Source organism: Lactuca saligna, chromosome 5, assembly GCF_052625555.1.
Source record: "Lactuca saligna cultivar CGN05327 chromosome 5, ASM5262555v1, whole genome shotgun sequence".
NCBI lineage: Eukaryota > Viridiplantae > Streptophyta > Magnoliopsida > Asterales > Asteraceae > Lactuca > Lactuca saligna.
This window is the reverse complement of record NC_136421.1, coordinates 228,795,093-228,803,744: the sequence shown is the minus strand read 5'-3', so window position 1 is coordinate 228,803,744 and position 8,652 is coordinate 228,795,093.

Genomic DNA, 8,652 nt, shown 5'->3' with positions numbered 1-8,652 from the left:
TTCTGGTTAGTGTCGACGACGTGAGCAAGAAAGGCGCGATATTCCTTGCGTAAGTATTTCTGAGCCTGAACACTGGAGATGATACGAAGGCTCGTACTCGGCTTATCTCCATATATCAAGAGGGTTTCGTGATTCGGAAGGTTCAGACGAATGGCTTTGTCGGAACATAGGATATCGGCGTAATGGAGACTCAACCAATCCATACCAACAATGACATCGAAATTTTTGATTGAGACTGGCATAAGATCGATTGGAAATGAGTGATCGTCTAACATGAGAGTGCAACCTATGTAGATTTCGCTAGAGCTTTCTGTTTTCCCATTAGCCATTTCTACGACGAATGTTTCTTTTAGTGGTTGAGGGGTTTGTTTGAGTAAGTATTTAAAGTTGTGATTTACGAAGCTTCTTTCTGCACCACTATCAAATAAGACACAGGCATAGGAGTTGTTGAGAAGAAACGTACCCGTGACTACTGTGGGATCTGCTACCGCTTCATTGTGGCCGATAGCGAGTAGCCTTCCAGTTCCTCCAGCATTTGTGGTCTTTGGACAGTTTCTCTTAAAATGTCCCGCCTCTCTGCAGCCATAACAAGTTGGGGTCACTCCCGTACCAGGAACCTGCGTGATAGGTTTGGGAGGGGCCTTACAAAATCGTACAGTATGGCCCTTTCGACCGCAGTTGGAACACTGCAGTTCACGGCAGGGGCCGTTGTGGTGGAAGGGACACTTGGGACACTTGGGCAAGTTTCCACTGTAAGCTTTCGGCGGGGCTGGAGCAGCTGGAGTAGTCGGGGTGGTGGCAGCATGGACCGCTACAATTTGCTGGTCCTTTGAGGAGTTTTGAGTTTTCTTGCCCTTCTTCTTATCCCAACCCTTCCTCTTTCTGTCAGATGAAGCGGGTGGTGCAGCGGTTGTTGTGGTTGCTGTTGCTGGAGTAGAGGAGATTTCGTGGTTGATCAGACTCTGGGCCAGTTCCTTGGCGATGTCAAAAGTTGTAGGGCGTGAAGCTAGAACATTTCCTCGATACGGAGGCACTAAACCCCAGATGTACCGTTCAATCTTCTTGCTTTCCGAGTGGATCATGTTGGGACACATAGCCGCCAAATCGCAAAACCTAGCCGTATAAGCTGTTATGTCAGTCCCCTTCATCTTGAGGTTCCAGAGTTCTTCCTCAAGTTTCTGAACTTCGCCCCTAGGGCAGTACTCTCCCCTCATAAGATCTTTCAGAGTGTCCCAGCCCATAGCATTGGCTGTGACCAAGGAGAGTGAACTAACATGGCCGTTCCACCATGTCAAGGCCCTGTTAGTGAGGGTAGCAGTAGCGAACTTGATTTTGCTCTCTTCAGGGCAAGAGCACATCTCGAATACCGCTTCGGTTCTTTCGAACCATTGGGATAATGCCAGGATTCCTCCGGTACCATCGAAGAAGGTAGGTTTACAGTTCATTAAGTCGTTATAAGTACATCCCTGCACCCGATGATGGACTTCACCGAACCTGGAGTTACCACCGCTCGCATCCCCAGAATTCATTTGGGCCATGGCTGTTGTCACGGCCGCAGTCACCGCTGTTTGGAATACCACCGGATCGATCTGTGGAGGAGGAGGTGGTGGAGTAGGGGTTTGAGTTGCAGGCCTTCCTCTGGCGGGACGCTTTCGTGGAGGCATCCTTTACTGGAAGAATTATAGAAATGATAGCAATAGTAAGAGCCTATTGCGAATATAAATAGAGTGTTTTGTCGACTAAATCAACATAATCCAAGATCAAGATGAGAGTTATAGCAATAGAGAAATCAACTGCCAATATATTGGTATTCATGATGCAACACAAGTTCATGAAAATTTGACCTAGCAATAGGTCTTACATCATACCATAGAGAAAATGTTAGCAGTTTAGAGGTTTAACTAGAGTGCTTTCAAGCTAGGAATGTTTACAGATAGTAGATCTACGGAACATAGAGTGATAAGGTTAATCCATTAACAAAAGATTGAGGTAACTAGACGTCTTCTACTGGCGACGGTTGCTTGTTGGGCGAATCCTCAGATCTGCTAGCTGACGCATAACTTCTTGAAGGTGTCGATCATGAATCCTTTGGCGTGCACGGAGTTCTCCAACTTCGGCTCGGGATGCATCCAGCTGGTGCTGCAGAGCCTCATTGGTTCTCCTTGTCCTGTCCATGGCTTCTTCGAGTTGGCGGATGCGAACTGTGTTGAGATTTGAGTTGGCATCCACTTCTACAACTCGATCTATTGCAGCTTGACCTTGCTCGACATTCCTGGCAATTCTTCGGATCATGATGGGCAGAACCTGATCTGCTGATCCTCCTTCGTTTATGTTGTAGAAACTTCGATCTCCATTGTATGGCATGGGCTGACCCTGCTCTTCGCTTCATCTGTGCAAGGATATGGCCCACATAGGAGTGGGGCCCTGAAATGTCGGACGGGGGTTGGGGTTCGGAACTCCGGGAGGTAGGTTATTAACTTCTGGCTCGGAGTCGGAGTTATCCGGAAAGCCTTCTGCTCGGTGGTCATCCAAAGGGATTGGGTGATCATCGTCCGACTCTTCACTGAGCCATCCCCCATTACCCTGGTTTGGGTAGTACGGGTCGCCAGGAGGGTGGAAGCCAGCCATGGTATCTATGCGAGAAAAAGGGGAAAAGAAGAATTAATAGGCGTACTAACCTAAATTATTTATAAGATGGTCGTCACGAGTGGGACCAATACTTGCATAATGCATACTAATTACATGTGATTGGGGCAGGATAGTCCATCGAATAAGTGACCCTAACTCTAAATCCACAACCAAACAAGGAACAGGAAGTAAAGCAAAGATCACAGATTCTAAGTCTATAACGCCCTAGTCACATGTAAACGGAAAGTATCCATTTAGCAACTATTGCTCCATCAGTAACGACCCTTTTTAGTTTTTCACAGAAGTATGTTTTTAGAGGTACAGAATACTCCTATAGTATTCTAATGTTAACGTTATTGTGGTAGTGTTGGTAAGTTTTAGACTTGTTGTAACACCACAACCAAGCTTAGGCACATGCTAGTCACTCCCAGGAAAACGTAGTTGATCAGGCTACATCCCCCTAAATGTGCCTATATGTCTCTAAACCCAATTGTGCTATCCAACAATCTTAATACTCTTGTTTTGTTCTAGGATGACACTGACTTCTGTGTTTTATAGTGATGTGTGTATATATATACTTAGTTAAATCTTTTAGATACTTAACAATATATATTCTTGGCCAGAGTGTTTTAGTCCCGAAGTGTTTATAGTTCGTATATCTTTTATAGGTTGATATACTTGATTCACTATAAACAATGCTCTGATACCAATCTGTCACACCCCAAAACCGATAACGGTGGAATACGTTTTGGGGTGGATGACGTAGTGTACAGTATCATCACAATTGTATAATAGTAAAACCAAGAAACATACAACCATTTCATTTACATAGTAAGTGTATTTACAAGTGTGTTTTGTAATGTTTGACAAACACCAAAAGTAAACAAAAATAAGAGATGGGTCTTCATACTCCATCCTCTCCAAAAATGTTGCAGCTGTACCTGTCTATCTTTGACCTGAAGATACAAGTTATTTTGAAAAGAATATCAGCATAAAGCTGGTGAGTTCATAAGAGTTTAGTGTGAGTACTTGTATAAAAAGCATTAGAATCATTAGTATGAAAACTGAAGTTTGTAATCATAAGTAGTGGTAAAACCTAGAAAATCCTGTATTTCCCAGAACTGTACAGTAAATGAAAATCTTTAAGAAGTATGTTGTTTCTATCTTTGAAAGCCATTTATCATAAAAGTGTAATAGTGATTCACCATTAAGTAAGGCAATATAGTGAGTTATTCTTGGAGTACATAATAGTGGTGCAGCATCCTTTAGTATTAGATACTTATTTACTTTGGGATATTACTTCGTCTTTCTTTTAGTATTTTAGTGCTGTTATAGTGACTTTCTTGTATGTTACCAATAGTGTGAGTAATAGCGGACCCTCATGACCTTCCCAGTCCTGCATAGTGTGGTAGAGTAAAGGCATCCCTGGGCCTGAGCGGCTCGGACTGAAGTTATCAGTCGGGATGTAATAGCGTCTGCCCCGTATAGATCTATACATATAGTGTCGTCTTCCTATCGGAAAACTTCGGGCGTAGTGTGTAGCGTATAGAGTATCTCGTAGTGGATTTATGAATTATCTCATGATTAGTACATTTTCTTGTATTATAGTGTAGTAGTCTTTCGTATAACTTGTATTGTATTCTCTTATTAGTGTATTGCTTCATAATAGAGAGAATTATAGTAGTGTAGAGTAGTAGTTGAAACAAGGGATAGAGTCCTTAACTATACCTATTATAGTTAAATTAGTGTGTGTAGTTCTAATCAGGTTAGTGATTGAGGCATCTTATGAAATAAGAATTACTCGTAATCCGTACTAATATACGAGATATATAACTAAGAAATCAATGACAGTCGGACAGATAACCACTACCCTAAGCCCACAATCAAACAAGAAACAGGAAATAAGGCGAGCTATCGGTCCTAAGTCCTTCAAGTCTTACTTATATAAATATATTAGTATGGTTGCATTCTTATAAGGAGTTTTATTAAAAAAAAGTGTTGTATGAAAGAAACATTTAAAACTTGTTTGTTTATCCAAAATAGTTTTGAAAACAATTGATTTATTTATAAAGCATAGTGATAAATCACATGTGATTTGAACTACAGGTTGTGAATCACATGTGATTAATTCTATAATCTGAAAAATAGTCTTGTATAACTTTTCATAAACATGTATATTCAACTTGTATCTCCCCCCTAAAACATATAAAACATTTGAAAGGTTCATTTAAGGGGTATGAACTCACCTGAAATCGCGGAAATCGGGTGAATCGGGTAAATCGGGTAAATGTGTCGATTGAGCGTTTGGTACCAAATAACCACTTGAGCACCTCTTAGGACCCTAATATCATATGAAATATGTATTTTACAAGAAGTTAATCATCTTATGCTTTTCATTATAGTATTTGGACATTCTAGCATCGTTTTTGGGGTTTTAAGGCCTAGAAAGGGTTCCCGAGAGTGGTACAAGGTCATGAATGATTTACGGGAAGGTCCATGAGCTCACTCCCTTGGAGTTTATGACCTAAAGGCCATCCTTTGGGAGTTTACGGCCGTAAGCCCCCTAGGCTTGGCCGTAAACTCTTGTGACACTCCAAAATGTATGATTAGGGCCTTATTTCACTTCCTTAATTTAATGGTATGTGTCTTGAACTAATAGGAAGGGATTAAACACCATAATTTGTGACATTTTTGGGGAGTTTACTGCCAAGACTTGTTCTTGGGCCGTAAACTCAAATAAACCCTTCAAGATGTATGTTTTATTGGTACAACATGGTCTCATACACCTTAGATAAATCCTAGAAGGCCCTATAGTGAGTTTTGGGACAATTTGGCATGCACTTTTGGGGAGTTTATGGCCCAAGAACATCCTTGGTCGTAAACTCTTCATTTTGTATCCAAATGTGAAGTTAAATGGTACAACACACTTCCAAAGGCCTTAGCTAAATTCCTTACATGCATTTGAGGGGTTTTGGGACTTGTTTGACACAAAAACATGGGTGTTTACGGCCCAAGCTTAGCCTTGGCCGTAAACTCCTCTTTTTGCCATGAAATGATGTTGTTTGATGCATTTAAGCCTTCCTTGTTGTCAAGTCTAAATTGCCAAACACCCTAGATGAGTTTTTTGGGACTTTAAACAAGGGTTTTTGGGGTGTTTGAGGTGTTTACGGCCTAAGCACAAGCTTGGGCCGTAAACTCCTTTTTAAGCTCCAATTCTTTGTGTTTTAGTGTCCAAAGTCCCCTAGGTTTATACCTCAATTAGTCCATAAGCTTAAAGGAAGGAAAAACAAGGTCTTTGGCATGATTTTGGGGGTTTACGGCCTAAGGAGCTTCTTAGGCCGTAAACTCCTTTATGGTCCTTGATTTCTATGATTTTGGCCCCTAAATTCAATGAATCATGACTAGATTAAGATAGAGGATGAGTACTTACGTTTGGAAGTCAGAAATTAGCGGATTCGGGGCCGATTTCGAGTCTAGAGAGAGAAAGTAGAGAGAGGAAGTGGGTGTGTGGTGAAAGAGTATTCAAATGTTGTGCACATCCATTTCATATATCTCGGGTATCGCACCCGATACACGGCTACCCGATGTTTAAAGTTAACTGGGTTACAACTTTTTACCCGGGTGAAGTGGTTGAAAAAGTAATACAACTCTATTAGGTTAAACTGGGTTAACACGTATGAGTTATATTGCTTATGATGAGATTAAGACATGCATATAATTAGATATTCGGATATTGACGATTCCAAATATTACATAAAATAACGTATGTTAACGCATTCCGTTAGTGAAAATAGGGTTTGTAACGGCAATATATTTGGGGTTGTCACAATATTACTTCAAATGACCTTCTTAAACGTTTTTACATGATTAAAGCTCGTTATCAAACTATCTTACACACTGTAAGCTTCCTTTCAAACTCAGCTACAAACATGTTTTCAAACAGTGGTTTTCCGTGTACTTAAACTGTCTTATCAAACAAAATACTTTCAATCATTTTATAAACTAACATCAAGTCACAAATTCTATATTAGACTTTTCAACGATTTTACAAAACATCTTTATGCTTTTATTGCATGCCTCTATATGTATAGTTATATAAGAAATGTTTAAATGATTTAGGAAGGCTATCCACCCTATTTCCTTTTCCTCGATTTGGATGTGGTCTGGTGGGATATCGGGTACTCTTCCGAAGGTCGTTTAATTATTAGTTATATATCATGTATACATATATGGTCATAAATGTTCAATCAGTAAATTTAGTTCCGATACTCTTGGGTAGCAAGGGGTATAAACCTACTTGGACACTCATCAATTATATTCTAGTAAACTATTATAGGAATAGCTTAGAGTAAGCAAAACATTTTCCCTACTACAAGAAATTACATCAGAGTCAGTTCATTCATGAGTCTGGACTACATGCTATATGAAAGAATACTTATACATGAATACTTTTATATAGACATTATATGGCAAATTACTATTACATGTTAGATATCTAGATACTGTTATATAGTTCGCCTTTCTATCTTTACCTTGTGATACAATCACATCATCGACGAGATAGATTGGACTTTATATCCTAGTACTAAAGGATACTTTGAGGGACTAACCATTCCGAGCACCGCTGTTAGCTACAGAGGTAAATGAACAATCTACGGATGTTTTAGGTTGATACCATCGTGGGTATACTTAAGGGACTAACTATTCCTAAACCCAACTGTTAGCAACAGAGGTAAATGAACAATCTACGGATGTTTTAGGTTGATACCATTTCAGGTATACTTAAGGGACCAACTAATAATAGTTATACAGGGAAAAACCGTCACATTTTTAAGTGATACGTACTTTCAAAACATTCAAGTCTTGGTAGAAGACTACTTTTATACTAGTAGGAAATAAGGGATTTTCTAGAGTTTTTCATACTTATGCTAAATGTTTCATCAATCATTCACCAGTCTTTCATAACAACAAATCAAAGCAATGACATTAAATACTTATGAACTCACCAGCTTAAATGCTGACCTACGCTTTCAAAATAACTTGTATTCTCAGGTTAGAAATAGACAGGTGCCGATGCAAGGTTTAGAGAAGACGGAGCAGTCAAGACTCGTCTTTTATTTTGATTAGTTATCTTGTTGTCTTGTACTATGAAAGCAAACAATTGTAATTAAAATTATACTATTAATGCAATGGATGATATTGTTGCTTGTTTACTACTTTGCAATTGTTGTGATGCATACATGACGTCCTCCGCCCTAGAACGTTTCCGCTGTTCTCGGTTTTGGGGTGTGACAGATTGGTATCAGAGCATTGTTTATAGTGAATTGAGTATATCAACCCATAAAAGATATACTAACTATAAATACAATGGGTTTAAAAATACTCTGATTTAGAGTTTATACTTTAGATAATTTAATATTTAAGTAACTATACATGCCTGCATTCATACTAAAACCAGTGTCACTAGGACAGTACAAAAGAATTACGATTGTTGGGCTACACAAGTGGGCTTAGAGACATATGGTCAAAATTGGGAAGATATAGCCTGATCACCTATATTATCCGAGGGTTGACTAGCATGTGCCTAAGTTTAAATTGGGTAGTTGCAACAATTCTAAAATCTTACCAACCCTACCTCAATGAGAGCAATAGAACATAACATTAAAATTAAAATACTATAGGAGTGTTTGGTGTTACTATAAGTACTTTATACTTGAGAACTAAAAAAACGGGATCTTCATCACTAAGTTGATAGTTGCTAAGTGGATACACTAAGGCTATATGTAATTAGGATGTTATAGACTTAGAATCTTTGAAAATTTTACTTCACCTCTATTCTGTGTGAATACGGAGTTAAGGTCACTTATTCGAAGGTCTGTCCCGTCAAATTACACTTAGCTGGTATGCACTTCACAAATAGCAATGTAACTAATGAAGGTTTTCTAAATAATTATCTAGATAGGTCGTCTAATAATTATTCTCTTACCCTTAAATTCTCGCATAGAAAACATAGCTAGACTCCAT